Source organism: Mus musculus, chromosome 5 (assembly GCF_000001635.26).
Source record: "Mus musculus strain C57BL/6J chromosome 5, GRCm38.p6 C57BL/6J".
Classification (NCBI taxonomy): Eukaryota; Metazoa; Chordata; class Mammalia; order Rodentia; family Muridae; genus Mus; species Mus musculus.
The window spans coordinates 63811313-63826771 of record NC_000071.6 but is presented as its reverse complement, the minus strand read 5'-3'; the positions used below and the strand labels follow the sequence as shown (position 1 = coordinate 63826771).

At 44.0% G+C, this 15459-nt stretch overlaps 1 protein-coding gene across 3 annotated transcripts in view; it reads right to left on the bottom strand.

The window, feature by feature from the left end:
* Positions 1 to 15115, bottom strand: part of 0610040J01Rik (RIKEN cDNA 0610040J01 gene) — an 87970-nt gene extending 72855 nt beyond the window's left edge. For 2 of the 3 annotated variants that reach the window (XM_011240792.3, XM_006504178.4), the window contains exon 1: positions 14177 to 15115. The gene's annotated coding sequence lies outside the window, so the exon portion shown is untranslated. The remainder of the gene's footprint in view (positions 1 to 14176) is intronic. The other variant, NM_029554.4, reaches the window with a different exon arrangement.
* Between the last annotated feature and the right edge of the window lie 344 nt (positions 15116 to 15459).

Genomic DNA, 15459 nt, shown 5'->3' with positions numbered 1-15459 from the left:
AATACCTGGCTGTCACCAATCACCTTATTTCTGTATCTCTGTTTTGACTTCAGCCAGTAAAACCCCTTGCAGAACTGGGGGACTGGGGGCTGGTGTGTAGCTCAGTTGGTAGAGGGCTTGCTGGTAACTGGCTACATTGTGGCTCTTGGCTCCCAGTAGACTCTATTGCAATGATATCTTCTAAAGTTTTGGTTCTCCAATGGTCACGTACATGTGTAAAGAGCTAGTATTCAAAAACTTTATTTGCAAACCGAAATTCTGCATTGGAAGTCCTCTGGAGGGTTGACCTACCTTCTAATGTATGCAACATATAAGAAATGTGTAATGCATATTTGTTGAGTGAACCAGAACTCCTTGCAAGTTGGAAGTCTTATTTCTTTAGGGTTCATTCAAACTTTGCTAAGTGCTTTATAAAGAGAGCCCTTGACGAAGGTGGCTCCAGCACGATTTATAGCTACAGGTCCAGCACGGGCTCTGACAGAGTCATGCTATTAAAGGGCCCCTAGTGCATCTTCTCTAGGACCCGACTCTCAGGTATAAAATATGCTGCCAATTTTGGAGCAAACTCTTCTCTACTTGCAAGCATTTAAAGCCAACACGAAGCACCACTGAACTAACTGCGCCTTTTTAGGGGAGAGAGTAATTTGCAAGCACATGAAGATTAGTAATCGTCCAGTAGGCAAATATTTTTTTTCCATGTGCCACCCAAAGCAAACAAATGAAAACAGAAGCCAGATTTTAAAGGTACAGTGCCCTCTTTCCCTCCCTCTGTGCTTTCATGGCAAAGATCTGTTTCTTGATCTGTCCCAGCTGAGACTAGCAAGAGTATATTGCTTTCTTTTACATTCCGAGGTGATTGGCTCCTCTGCCCCCCACCACCCCCCACCTTAACTCTCAAACCATTATAAAAGAACAACAACAGCAACACATTGGACAGAAGGCACTTGGGTGTTTGTTGATCTCGAATATTAAGAAACACAAGGAAGTCCACAGGATCAAGGCACAGACATATTCTCTTTCATGGAAATTTCAATTTCTTGTTTATATCTTGTGTGTGTGTATGTGTGTGTGTGTGTGCACATGCAGAAAGCAGAGGTCAATGTTGGGAGTTCTTCTCTATCCCTTTCTACCTTGTCATGTGAGGGAGACGCTCTCATGGACCCTGGAGCTTGGTGTTAGGCTGGCCTTGAGCCTATGGGGTCCTGGGCTATGGTCATGTATTGCTGTGCCACCTTTCACATGAGTTCCGGAGGTCAAATCTCAGATGTCCATTTTCATGAAGCAAGCACTTGGCTCATGCCTTCAGCTCTGGAAACTGCAATCTCTAGTGGGGTAGCCTTGGCAATAATTAGAACCTTCCAAGGATGCTTAGCCATGGGCAATTTATCTCCTAAAGAGGCACAGCACAGCAAGATCTTAGAAATGTGCGGATGGTTTTATACCTTCGAGAGGGACTATTATCACTACTCTTGGGATAAGTCAAGGTCACGGGCTTCTGCTGACACGCAATGGCAAGTTACTGACAGCTGCTGTCTTGAAGTCTTAGGGCAGTCTGTTCCAAAACTGTATTCTGTTGCCCATCTGACACGTTTTTCATTTTATGAAGAAATTCAGTTATCATATCAGGAGTCCTCACAGGCTCACAGGCTGACAGTTAAGAACAAGAATCATCACCCCTTCCAAGCACAGGACACCTGGCCTGGGAGATACACACACACACACACACACACACACACACATATATATATATATATACACATACACACATATATGTATGTACATGTAAATATATATATGTGTGTATATATATATATATATATATATATATGCATGCAAATTCTCCCCCTACTTCCTTTTGGCTCAACAATCTCAGTATCTTGTAATTTCTTACTACTATCTAAACTTTTCTGACTGTGAGAGGTATTGGGTTCGGCCCCTTCCTTCCTGTTCTACAATGGAAGGGTTGTATTGCCCTGTCACTCTCCTCTTGACCGCACAGCCTGGATAAGAGGTTATTCATGAAGCATTCAGTCTTATGAAGAACAGAGTTTCTGCATTTGTGAGAAAAACAGTCGATTTAAAAAAAAAGGCAAACCTATAACTGAGGGAGGGAAATATGTGTCAGAATACTAATTTACCCAAGATGAAGACTTATCAGTTATACTCCTTGTTTTTGTATACCTCCAACTTTGTGGTTCATTGTGTGGGTTTATATGTTAAGTTCCGAAAGCATCGCAGACCACAGCTCACACAAGATCAGCAATAGCAGAAACAAAACACTGGTTTGAAAGCGTTTAAACTAAAACTCATATGCACATATAAGCATGAGTGGGTATTCAGTCCAAAGCCGAAAGCAGATGGCAACATTAAAAAAATAATGGAAATGTTTAGGATATGGAAAATGCTCACTTGAAATAAATTAATACTACGCTGGAAACATGCTCGGCACATTTGTAAAGCGAAGAGAGTGCAAGAGTTTCCGAAAGACGAAAGATGGTGGCTCATTTACTTGATGTGATGAGCGCCAGATGCCAGGTGGAACTGAGCAGAAACAAAAGTGCTCTGATTAGCTTCAGGGGAGGAGGAAATAAAAAGCACGGGGCCCTGGAGGTGCGAGAGCAAACACAGACCTGGCCTTGCTCCAATCCTTACCCTCCCCCACCTACCTGCTGCTCTCTAAGGAGATGACCCTAGCTGAGTTCCTGGAGGAGCTCTGAGTCTGTGGATGATGACCTAGCAGCATTCACTTGCCCAAATCCCTCAGTCTGAGGGCTGGAGCTCTGAACTAGGGTTATGGACCACAGCCTGGCCAGTTGGGCTGTGTTTCTGTAAGTCCCCAAACACCCTATGAAAAGGGCCCTGGACGTCAGAGAAGACCAGCTCCTACAGTTGTAGGAGATCTCTGAGATTATCAACGAATTAAAGGTGTGTCTTCAACAGCAATGCAGTTTCCTTTAAGGACTTTAGGGTATTATATGTGCTGCAGAGGGAGTGTACCTACCTGGGGGTGAACAGGTACACCTGAAGGCCATTTTCATTTTCCTTTCCCCAGGATAACTAATTAGAAGAGTGTCCCTAGCTAATTCTTACTGTGTACACACACACACACACACACACACACACACACACACACAGAGAGAGAGAGAGAGAGAGAGAGAGAGAGAGACTTCCCGGCTCTGAAATCTTACTAAACTGTGTGTGTGCTGGTCTAATGAGTACCTTATACCATGTTAAACATTATACTGAGTCTGAGCTTGAGCACATCATTTTCTAGAGTAGAAAATGAGTTAATTTACTTGTCAGACCAATAAAAGCCATGTTATTTCAGATACTGGGGATTATTCTGAGAGGGGATTGTGCTTGCAGCAAAAGAGGGCAGCCTACCTAGGCTCTGGAATTGAGTCAGGGCTTACCTGTGGCGAGCCAAACTGTTAACCCTAGTGGGCCTCAGTTTCCTTGTCTTTGGGGGATACTGAACCAAACGAACTCTAAAGCCCTGCTGGGACTGAACATTCTAGAACGAATGAGATCTGGGTTCAGAAGAGAGCACAGTCACTTTGGGAAAGAGGGACAGAAGTTCCATGGCAGAAGTAGGAGAGCAGGCTCATGTTCTGAAGAGTCTGTTTTCTGATTACCAAATGGCAGGTAAGAATTGCAGTCCAGAGTGCAGAAATGGCTCGTGTAGACTTTGAGTGTGCCTGTGACCTCCACTCTTATCTGTTTAGAATTTATTCTTCCTGACATTTTCTCTTAAGCTCCTGCATAATCGTTATGTGATTAAAATGAAACTGTTTGTCGTCAACAACAGTTTTAAAATTCAAGACTCTATCCTAGACCTCTTCAATGAGGTCATCATGGGGGCATCTGTCTGCTTTTAGCCAGTGCGGAGTGTCCCGGGGCACCTAAGAATTTAATTAGCTGGTACTTACTGATGCCGTGATTGTTTTTGAATACAACAGACACCCCTGTGTGTGCAGGCCCTAGTATTTAACCATGATACCCCCTCTTTGGCTTTTCACTTCCAACCAATAGCCACACTGTGCAAGCTCACTTTCCATCACAGGGACCCACTCACTTCTAAGCTCGATTCAACTAGAAATTCAACTAGAAAGCCAATAACATCTTTGTGTGTGCATGTATGGAGGCCAGAGGACAACTCCAAGTGTCATTCCTCAAGTGCCATCTACCTACTTTTTGAGGAGAATCTCTCACCATTCTGGAACTTACCAAGTAGGCTAGAATGGCTGACCAGTAAGTCCTAGGGACCTGTCTGTCTCTACTTCCTCATCCCAGGGATTACAAGTGCACAGTACTTTTTTTTTTTTTTTTTTTTTCCAAAATGTGGGTTATTGGATTTGAACTCATGTCCTTGTACTTGTAGAACAGGCACTTTGCCCACTGGGTCAACACCTCGATCTCATTAATCATCAGATGTTTTCTCCTCTCTAAGTCCTTATCTTCTTGTTTCTTATACTCCAGACAGCTGCACATCTTAAGACACTCCAGTTCCAAACCTTGACAGTTTCTCACTGACCTGTACTGTCTCTATCACCCAGAATGTGCTTTCAGATACATGGGCGTAGGTAGCATGGGATTTTGGGTGTGTTTGCAGCTTATACTTTCGATGGAGACTCAATTACATCCTCTAGAGACGGCTAGGAAGAATGTTATCAGGGCTTTGGAACACAAGGGTGGCTCGTACGGCCTGTTCGCTGCTTTATCTCCCACCAGCACAAAGGATTCTATGAATTAGAAACGGATGTGAGCAGTTGTTTGGCTTTGGTGAACTGAGTGTGGCCTGGTTGGCAGCAGTGTGCAGCTGCTCTCACACCTTCACTGTGGTGACTTAGGAGTGACCTTTCTGGCAGCTTTTAGTACTCATGTCTGAAAAATGCCTCGGTGACAGTGGGCCTCTAGTTCAAAGGACTCTTTCTGCTTAATCCCTTATGCGAGCTCACCCTCTCATCAAGAGGGTTCCATTTGCCTCTGGTGAACCTTTCACACAACTTGCTAGTGGAGAAACCAAAAACCCAGGAGCGACTTCATGAGTGCCTGGAACAGGATGCACGTCTGTGTTCATTCCTACTCTTATTCCACTCTGGAATGCAAGACCGCAGTGAATCTGGAGAAAGGAGATCTTTCCCACCATGCAGACCTAAAGACCAGAGGTCTCAACATCCACCACAAGAACAGCTAAGAACTCGGGAAGCCTGGATTGGTGGAAGTCAGTTCGTAGCACCTGTCCTGGAAGGCCAAGCTTCCAGTGTGCTGTTGATGTTTCCTGGGCACATCCTGCCTTGGGCCTTCTGAATACAGGCTTTCTTCTCTCTCCTACCTCACCTTGGCTAGTGAGATCCTGTTCATTTCCCCTTTTTGCTCAACAGCCCCCTCTACAGGAAGCCTGCTCCTGCCTCTCCTCAGCCAACATGCTCTGCTCTTCTCAGGCCCCGTGGCTTCCTCCCTCAGATTACCATCCTAGCCTGTAGCACCGTAAGTTTTCATGGTTATGGGTTGATCCTGTCTCCTAGGTGACTGTCCCTGCCCATGTTGATCAACTTTATATTCCCGAAACTTGGCATAGTGCTTGCTCAATTAAAAAAAAAATAGACTGTGTTTTAATTCAGCAATACTAGCAAAATAACCAACGCTCAAGCAAGCAAACAAAAACAAAACCAAAAACTCAAAGTACTTTTTATAACGCTAGATTCACCAGCTTGAAAGTGCACCCTCTGCAGTCAGAACGCAGGGGTGTTCTTTTTAAAAATCCAACCAAACTGAAACACAAAGACTATATAAAACACCCAAAGGGAGACCGTACCCCCTCTCTTTTAAATACTGTAAAGGCCAGCTTATTATAAAAGCCTGATATAAAAACGAGGATCAAGAGAAGGTCACTTTCCTGAGCTGTGGAACCTCTCCATGCTGCCATTTTCTTTAGCCTCAACACTTATCAGAGCTGATACAGCTGGAAAGGCAAGCCAGCTTTCTCAAGAAAAGTCTTCACCTTCCTTCCCCACAGTAGAGCCTTGGCACCCACACAAAGGCAGACATGGAGTCGTTACTAGAGGCAGTGAAAACTATCCTTAGACAGGTATATCTGAGTAGGAAATTTCATGATACGGGTATATATATATATATATATATACACACACACATACACATATACACATACACACATACACATATATATACACACATACATACATATATGTATATATCCACATATATGGATATATATATCCATATATATATGTAATACATATATGCACACACACACACACACACACATATATATATGTGTGTATATATATATATATATATATATACGATACGGATATATATCATGTAATTATATATATGTTATCATATATCATGATATTTCATGTATCATGAAATTATATTTATATGTTACTAGAAACTAAGAGAGGTCCCTCATGCTAGAACTTGAAAGTTCCTGCTGTTTTCTGGTGTGGCTTTATAAAGAGGTGAAAGTGAGCTGAGCCGAGACATTTTGAACTTGACGGCCCTTCCATTCTCTCCTTCCATCCCAGACTCCAAATGCTGCTCTGGTCTAAACACCTCATGCAATTCCAGAACCTTAAGGTCATAGATGCTAAGGGTCAGCTGCATCAAGCATCTTCTTGTGCTACAGTCTAGGAAGACACTTGTTACCGGAAGTAGTCAGTGTCCTGATAGATTACATAGGTTAGGATACATGTAGATAGTGTTAAATAGATTAGGAGATTGGAATCCTGACACTCAGGAGAAATTCCTGAAATCCCATAACAGACAGCAGGGTGAACCTTCCGTCCAGTCTTTTCTGGGATGGCCAGGCCTGATTCAGCCAGTCACATCTGCTCATCCGAGACTCAAGCAAGAATCGAGGTGGAACAAACTCTTAGTGATTAAAGAAAACGTTGTCCCCCTTCAGGCCCCCAGTTTCTAGGGCTCATAAGTGAGGAGGCGCTGAGCACTCACACATAGGGTGAGCAGACAGAGTTAAAGGGGACGTCACATCCACTGTGCACACTGTGACTGGATGGTTCCAGATCGATGGATGACTTGTGTGCTGACACAGCTGACTTTAGTGGTCTTGGAAAGCACTCCAGTGGTAAATTCACTAGCTCTTGTTTACTTTTGGTCTGTCTGGCTCACATTGAGAGGTTGAAGCATGGTGCTTAGGAAGGGTTTCAACTTTGGTAATGTCACCCTCCAAAGCCACTTGGGCTCTCTTTCTTTCTTTCTTTCTTTCTTTCTTTCTTTCTTTCTTTCTTTCTTTCTTTCTTTCTTTCTTTCTTTCTTCCTTCCTTCCTTCCTTCCTTCCTTCCTTCCTTCCTTCCCTCCTTCCTTTTTTCCTTCCTCTCCCTCTCTCTCTCTCTCTTTCTTTCTTTTTCTTCTCTCTCTTTTATTTGATTAAATAAAATTAACACTCCTTTTGCCCCCATCCTGGAATGGAGGCAGGATATTATTAAAACAACCCCCTAGCTCGCTTCACTCCAGTGAGCTGTGACTTTGATACCTTCCAGTTTCCAGGGGCACCTCCCCAGAACCACTGCTCAGCTCTTGGCTTTGGCTTCAGGAAACACTGCCTTTTCTCCCTTTGTTGTCAACAAGCATCTTACAAGGCAAACCCTGACCTCACAGTGGGCCCGGGAATGAGGACTCCACCGGAGTACTGGGGTGAGCTTGGCCTGGGCTGGGACAGATTCCTGAAGCTTTTATTATATCCCCACTTAGAACACTTGGCTTCTTCACCAAAACCAGATCCTAGTGCCGACCATAAAACTTGCCCTGTCAAGTTTAAAGGAGAACAGAGATAAATTGTATTCTGTGAACTTAATCTTGTCTGGTCAATTATTTCTGTTTTATGATTCTCTTTAGAAGTGACTAGAGTTTTAAAGGCATTTTGTGACGTGCCAGGTGGCTAGCAAACCAGGATTCAAATTTAGGTCACCTTAGCTTCAAAGATGAGCTGTCTCAGCTACCTCCCCCTGCCCATCCGAGGGGGAAAAAAACACCAGGAAGCCACCCCAGAATGGGACTGCTCTGAAAGTACCTGGCAGAGTACAACAGTCTTGCATTAGAGTCCTGAGTCCTATCCCAGGCTTGGGCACAAACTTGAGTTTTCCCCTTTATCGGTTTTGGGCTTTTTCCTACCTACAGTGAGAACAGCTGGGGTCTCTGGGGATCCCTTCTAGTTATGGTCATGATTCTCTCACCTGTGGACATCTGTGAAGCCTCAACATAGTTATGTAAGAAGGACATAAAGGTCAGGCAGAGTGGCCTGTGCTCTTAATGATAGCGCTCAGGAAGGAGACAGAGCCAGGTGCTCATCTGTGAGTTCCAGCCCACCCTGATCTGCCTAATGAGTTCTAGGCCAGCCAGAGATACACAGTGAGATCTTTTCTCAAGTAGAAAAAATAAAAATAAGAAGAAAGTAACAAGACTTGAAAACATAGATGATGTGAGGGAATCTGAGATAATAACAGATCATATTCTTTCCAATTCTGTACTCCCCCTGCTCCTTGTTCTTTGCTGAGTTGCTTTGATAACGGAAGCATCCGATTTCTCTTGAGTCTGAGTCTCAGCTGCTTCAATAGTGTGTGTGCATACATATAGATTAAAGTCTATGTTCTTTAAGGATGCAGTCCTATCTGTTTTCATTTTAAACACATAAACACCCTTAAAGCTTCTATGCCTAATGCTGTGAGCTAGATACCCCGGTTCCTTTCCCTGTGGCAGAGAGCAGAGGCAGTGTTGCATGGGAGTTTCAAGCCAGGTGTAGGACCCAAGGCTGGTTGCACCACTCAACAGCTGTGTCCTTTGCCTGACTGTGACAAACAGGTCTAGGTCTTGGCTTCCTTACCTATAAAATAGGAATTCTGCCTTAGCCAGAAGCACTGGAAGTTAGCTGTGTTATGTAAAGTGCAGGGCTGCTACTGAAGGCTTTGAAAATTGCCACAATTCTCCACATCTTCTTGAATCCATGAATTTTTTTTTAAAATTATAACTCTGTAGCTCCTCCCACTAAGAACTGGGGTGTATTTTACCTTTTTCTGAATCATAACTTGGGGCCCTCACTTGCTTTTAAAACACATTCGTGGGAAAAAAATGAGTTGGATCAGCTAGGCTGAGATCTCCAAGAGTCTTGACGCTCCCTCCTGACACACCATAGAGACAACAGGTAGACAGGCCGTGAACCTCTGAACTCAGCCTTAGTTGCTCCCCAGGTGACTCGGCTGTCAGCTAAGACTCAGAGGCAGTGCCACCTTGGCGAGCACAGACACATGAAAGAGTTTGGACAAGACTCACCCAGCTGAACTCAGTCCAAACTGCTGACAGGCACATAGATGAAATGCAGCAAACAGGGGTTATTTTTGGCCACTATGTTCGTTACAGACATGTGTTGTGTTAATAATCTTTGGATCATTTGTTACACAGCAACAGATTACTAATGCTGTATATACAAGCATCTTTTCAATAAACAGAGGCTAGATATGTTTTAGGGCAAAGGTCAATTGAAAATGAAATTTCTGTACACTAAAAATTCCTGCTAGTTAGTGAATAGCAGGAAGAACTAAGAAGCAAAACCTCAGATTCGGGACCTAGTGGGCAGCTGTGTGAACTTCTATAATATCCTTTGACAATGCCTTTGATCTAGCTGCCCTTTTCCTTATCTATAAATTATTTAGAACACCAAGTGATTCTAAGTTTTTACTGAAAGTCAGTATTTTCAAAAGTACTTATTCATGAAAAGACATTTTTCAACCCAATTTGATAATAACAATAGTAATTACTTTTTGATAGTTTAATCACAGACAAATTTCCCTGTATTTCTCTGCTGACTCACAGAATGGTGTGAGTATAACATTTCGCTGTTATCGTAATAGCCATACATTGAGCCAGTAGGGCAGAATCTCTGCGAGGACTCTGGACTCAAATGGCTAAGCTCACCAGGATCGGAGAGGAACCAACATCGTATAACAACAATGATTTACAGGTGAAAGCCAGCTTTGTTCATTCATTTCTAGATTGCAGCATGCATTTGGGAGATGCGGGGTTGCTGGCAATCTCGTCATTAAGCAAGCCAGATACTGCTTTCTAGCTCTAGTCTGGCTATTCTCAACCTGTGGGTTGAAACCCCCTTCAGGGTCACATATCAAATATCCTGCATATCAGATATTTACCTTATGATTCTTTTTTTAACCTTAGATTCTTAACAATAGCAAAATTACAAATAGCTATTCTTAACAATAGCAAAATTATGAAGTATCAAAGAAATAATTTTATGGTTGGAGTCACTATAACACAAGGAACTATACTAAAGAGTCACAGCATTAGGAAGGTTGAGAACCACTGATTTGGCCAAATCTTTGCATTTACTGCACACAAATGGCCAATTTAGGTATTCAGTTATTAGATGGGATGTGGTTGGCATCGAGAACAATAAAACAAAAAGAAAGTGTGAAATTCTTTTCTCGAGCAATCTTCTCTGGGGCTAATGAACAGTGAATGAATTAAAAAACCCACGAAAGTGTACACCAATACACATTGCATGTAGCTTGGAGTCAACCATTAAGAGAGACCCTCCTCTCTAGCATGAAATGGTTTTCATAGACAATAATATTCCTCCAGACACCATCTGTCCTCTTTGTGACACACAGCAGGTCATGCTCAGCCCAGCTTGGGGAGTCAGGAGATTTCTATTCCAACAGGAATTTAAGGTACGCCAGAGAGTGTACAGATGAGGCCATAGTTTTTCTTCGATTTTGCCTTAACACTTCAAAGTCTACATAAAAAAGCAATAAGTTGTTAAAAAGTGATGGAAACAAGCTGTGTGTGTGTGTGTGTGTGTGTGTATGTGTGTGTGTGTGTGTGTGTGTGTCTGTGTGTCTGTGTGTGTGTGTGTGTATGTGTGTGTGTGTGTGTGTGTATGTGTGTGTGTGTGTCTGTGTGTGTGTGTGTGTGTCTGTGTGTGTGTGTGTGTGTGTGTGTGTGTGGTGCAACTGTACAGAAGCATAGCTTATGTTTACCAACATGAAAGAAAAAAAAACCTAATTTGGTAAACTAATATCAAGGACCAGAGTCACTAAAACTTTTATGTATGTATGTATGTATGTATGTATGTATGTATGTATGTATGTATGTTTTTGAGACAGGGTTTCTCTGTATAGCCCTGGCTGTCCTGGAACTCCTTCCGTAGACCAGGCTGGCCTCAAACTCAGAAATCTGCCTGCCTCTGCCTCTGCCTCTGCCTCCCAAGTGCTGGGATTAAAGACGTGCACCACACCCGGCTCACTAAAACTTTCTTACCGTTCAGACTGTAAGTGCCACTGCTTCCCTAAGCACCCTTTGAACGGATTCACTTCTCTGTCTCTTCTGCGAAGTGGGTAGCAGTTGCCTTCAGCTGTGTCTGTAGATTCTCCCTTTCTACCTCTCTCACCGCAGCTAGAGGGAGCTTTCAAGAACAGATATGTGCCTTGCTTCAAACCCTTCAAAGCTTTCTCCCAAGACTAGATTCTTGAGGCTGAGCTGTCTGTGTCCCTAGCACCCAGCCAACGGCTTAGAGTTGATAGGTTCACACACACGTGGTCTCGAAGGCCAGGTCAGAGTTCATTTGATTTTTCGAGAGCCGTTTGTGCTGAATGAATAGAGCTCCCTGCTCATGGTTAAGATTTCAGACACCATATTTCTCCGATCTTAGCCGACCTTCACTGTAGCTCAGTAATGTGTAGGGTTTCTGACCACAGTGAACCATAGGTTAGGCTATTTAATTACCTGCTTCAGAAGCATAGTCACTGTTTAGTACTTCAGATACATTTTTAAGACAGAGTAATTTTGATGTTCTACCATTTTTCTGAAGATCTCCATCTCTATGGAACCATGGTGTTCACAGGGGTAAAACGTGAGAAGACAAATGATTGGGATTTCAGTTTGTTCCCTCAGTATTCAGGAAATAAACAGAGTAAGAGATTTCAGCTCCAGGCCTGTGTAGCTCTGGGGGTTAAGATCAGACACTAAAAAGACCGTGACTGGTCTCCCCATCTGACCTGCAGACCATGAATTCTCCACGCCTGTCCTTCCTTCCCTATGATGGTCCAGTTAGATCTTGACAGCGTTCTTTTCTGAATTATCAAGGGGGTTTATCTGCAACCAAACAATCACTCTAATGATCAAATTTAGAAATGAGACAGGTTCTTTAAGCAAGAACCCAAACGAGCCCAATCAGGGTCCCTGGGAAATTGTAGAAGTGGGTCCATGTAAGACACTGTCTAGGGAGGGAAAACTAGCTCTAAGGAGGCTAGTACTCAGTCACGCAAAAAGCCGGAGTCCTTTCTAAGAAACATGGGCAGTGGGCTACTGGGCACCTCCACCAGTGACAGGAAGAGGTCAGGGCTTGCTTTGCCCTTGGGCTGAGACTGGCTCCTGGTCCCAGCATTGAGAACACAGGTTTCAGGTTCTGAGAAGTGCTGGGTCAGAAGTTAGGGAATCTTTCCATTTTTAGGAAAGAGAATGTGCTGAGACAGTAAGCAAGGGTTTTGTTTTGTTTTGTTTTGTTGTTTGTTCGTTTGTTTCATCTTAAATTCCAGGTCTGCAAAATTTCTTTGGAATATAGTGAACATGAACCACATTTATCTTTAGAAATTACTAGGTATCAAAACCTTCCTGGGTAATGAGTCCCCAGGGGGCATGAAATAAACATTGATTGTAGAAGAAGTGAAGGAGCAGGATCAAAAGATGGGCAAGAGTTGGTGAGCAGGAGAAATGAACCACACATCACCTTCCTGTGTCTGCCTGTCACCTCTGAATCTCCCACTGAGCCTTGGAGCTGGCTGTTTACTGATTCTTCATACTTCCCAGAAACACTAACAACCCAGAACTCTCCTAAAGGACCGAGGCTCCATATTGTTGTTGTGGAGACCTGTCCTAGGACAAGGATTTTTACCAAAGAGGCTAGCAAGGTGTTTCAGAGGCACTGGTGCTTAGATGAGGAGAGCTACCATCTCCTCTTTACAGTAGTAACTGGAAACATATATGGGAGATACTATTATTTCTTCCTAAAAATAGTATCAACTAGACAAGTATAAGGGAAATACTATTGTATCCTCCTTAAGATAGTATTAACTGGAAAATTATGTGGGAGGAAACAACTTCAACAAATACAGAACCAACTGCCTTTAAAAAATAACCACTACTCCCACTTCTTTTCCATTCACGGTTCCAAGACTTTCTTTTCTCCAGCGATATTCTTCACCATAGCTGAGTTACAGCCACCCAAGGCAATCAGCCACAGGCCACAACCAACAAACACTCTCGCAGAAACCAGCACAGAAGTGACTCCTGGAACACCCACTTCCTCTACATTCATCGCGCAAATGTCTATACCAGGATGGAAAAGTAGACATTCAGAGTCGATGGAGATGGAATTATTTTGTTTTGCATTTAAGGTTAATTATGGTTCTGGGAGTGGGTAAAAGTCCCCCTGATATCTGCCTGGTATTACTGGAAAATTCTGCATTGGTGATATATATATATATATATAATCTCACCTCATCAGGGCTGTCCAGGCTACAAAGACCCAGGCGATTGACCTGGTAGATATTTGTCTATTAAATATTTACAGCCTGCGACCATTTAGCTCTCTCTCTTTGGCGCCCACTTTCCTAGTCCCAGGCTCTTGCGGAACACCACAGCGTCGTTGTCCCTTCATGCACCCTCACCATCGCCATAGACCCAACCCCAGAACCCAAGGACATTTCAAAGAAGGGCGGGGGCGATCAAATTCCTTTCCCGTTTTAATCAATAAAACCCCCCTAGAAGCGTAAATATGGTGACCCCGGGACACAGGGAGATGGGAAGATCTCTTACAATTTGTCCAGGTTTAAGTTCCCAGGAACAGCAGAGAGCTCAGGAATTGGGAGTTTAAAAATAAACCATTTTACCCAACCAGCACCAGCGCCTTTAGTTTGGAAACCTGTTTCTTGTCGCCACTCTTAGCATGCCTAGGTTGAATTCCGTGACTTCTCCTGAAGTCATCAAATCATCCATTGCCTTGCCTCATAGTTCCTCCTCGCGTCCCCTTGAGAGAAGGGGAGCCCAGAAGCAAAGTCGGGACTCCCGCCCAGGACCAGCCCTCTTCCCGGAGGAGCCCGGCGCAGTCCCGGACCGTACTTACCTGCGGCGGGGCGGCGGCTCCAGAGTCGCGGCGCCCATGGCTTCGTGGGCCTCGGGCGTCCGCGCTGGGACACGCGAGTGGGTCAGCGACGCCCGGAGCCTGTCGCGCTGCAGCCTCAGCCCGGGCTGCGGTCATTGGGCCGCCGCGTCACGTGGACGGGGAGCGGGCGAGCCTCCCAGGCAAGGGTAACCCTTTACCTGCGCCTTGGCCCGCGTGCGCAGGCGACAGGGACAAGGGGACGTCCGGTGATCTATGTTTGAGTGAGTGGTCAGCGAGCCAGCCCGCATTAGTTGCTAGATCGAGCGCACATTGCTTGTCGCCCGCCCGATGGCTAGACAATCTGCTCAGACGCTGCAGTGACGGTCGTTCCTAGGGGCTACAAACTTGCCTGTGCCCCAAAGGCTATTAGTGGGACACGTGAAAGAACCCCGGTTTCAGACCCCTTCCCTTGGAGTGTCAGGATATGGGACACTTCACCCAACACACTTTACCTACGAAGGGTAGAGAACCGGTGCTTTAATCTTGAAATTCGGTTTAAGATTTCGGTCTTCGGTCCACCTGGCCCAGAAGCTGTGGAGAGCTGGCATTTCCAGAAGCCAGGAAAATGTGTTGAGCAATTGCGCCATCTAGCTTCCTCTCTTTCCTCTCCATGCTCAAGGCTCGCAGTGAGAGGATTAAAAGGCAATGCGGGGAGAAGCAACTGAGAGAACTTCCCAAAGACCTAATTTTCTCCAGCGAGTTTTGAGTTGGACATCCCCGCTGTCTTCACAGGCATTTGCCACGCTCTATGGGAGAACACTCAGTGGTTTTTTTGTCCTTTTTAGTGCTAAAATACCTTTGTGCTTTCAAATGTCGATTTACGAGGGAAATCATACGTTGTTGAATGTCATTTATTGATTTGAAGAAAAAAATTTCTTGTTAGAATAAATGATGCTCAGGTTCAATTTCCAGCCTTGTCAGAAATTCCATGGGATACTGGTCCATTTATATATGAATTAGGTTTTTCGGATCAAAAAGAGACTTTGGAATTTGTTTTGGGTTTTTAGAGTCAGTGGGGAGAAACTTTGAGGTTCAACTCAGTAGTAGTAAAGAGAGGAAGGTAAGAAACTTGATAATGCCTTTAGTTTTCTTTTAACTCTTGGGTATTTAAAGTTCTTTTAAAGTAATTGTTTTGTTGAGAACTACATACACAATTGCATCTGATTGTTGTTTACAATATCACCAAAGCTTTCCAATGCTGCCTGCCATGTTTAAAGATATTTTGGGGTGGGGGGAGGTATATA